This window comes from Nicotiana attenuata, chromosome 1 (genome assembly GCF_001879085.1).
Source record: "Nicotiana attenuata strain UT chromosome 1, NIATTr2, whole genome shotgun sequence".
NCBI classification, from domain to species: Eukaryota; Viridiplantae; Streptophyta; class Magnoliopsida; order Solanales; family Solanaceae; genus Nicotiana; species Nicotiana attenuata.
The window spans coordinates 108,669,733-108,670,488 of record NC_031989.1 but is presented as its reverse complement, the minus strand read 5'-3'; positions in this window follow the sequence as shown (position 1 = coordinate 108,670,488).

Sequence of the window (756 nt, the reverse complement as noted above, 5' to 3'; positions counted from 1 at the left end):
ACATATGGTTTACAAGAAATTGCCCTAAATAAAAAAAATTAAAAAAAAAAGCCCGGAAATAAAAAAAGCCCGTTAGGCCCGCTAAGCCCACGAGCCCGGCCCATTTAGCCCAGGACCATATGGGCTTAGGCCCGTCACGGGCTGGTCCTACCCGTTGAGCCCACGAAGCCCGGGACCGCGAAGCCCGGGACCGCCAGAGCCCGGGACCGCTAAGCCCAGGCCCGTTTAGCCCGGCCCGTTTAGCCCATTTAGGCTCGGGCCCGGGACCACATACAGCCTTAACTTAGCGTGCTTGGGACCAAATTTGATATCTTGTTGTAATGGGCAATTTAGCTCGATGTATATCTCCCTATGCGAGTTCTATGTGTGGATCGGTTGGCACGCCTCCATGGGTATGTTATTTGGATCGGGTGGCACGCCGCCATGGTTATGTTGTTCGGATCGGGTTGCGCGCCGCAACAGCGTGATGTTCAGTACAGTTCCCCATATCTGTTTATTGTGTTCTGTTTCCTATTTTCTGAAGGAAGCTCATATTAGTTGTGCGCCCGCGTCGCATGTATGATTCGCGAGCGGGGTAATTAAAAATTCCTTTCAGAGTTCAGTTTCCTTTTTGTGTCACATTCTAAATGATGGCCTATTGGCACATTGTGGCGTCATATGAGACTTTGGATCGCATTCGGAGTGGCTTATTTCCTGAGCAGTTCGTATTGGGTGAGACGAGATTATGGGACTTAGGATCAGTGCAATCCGATTATA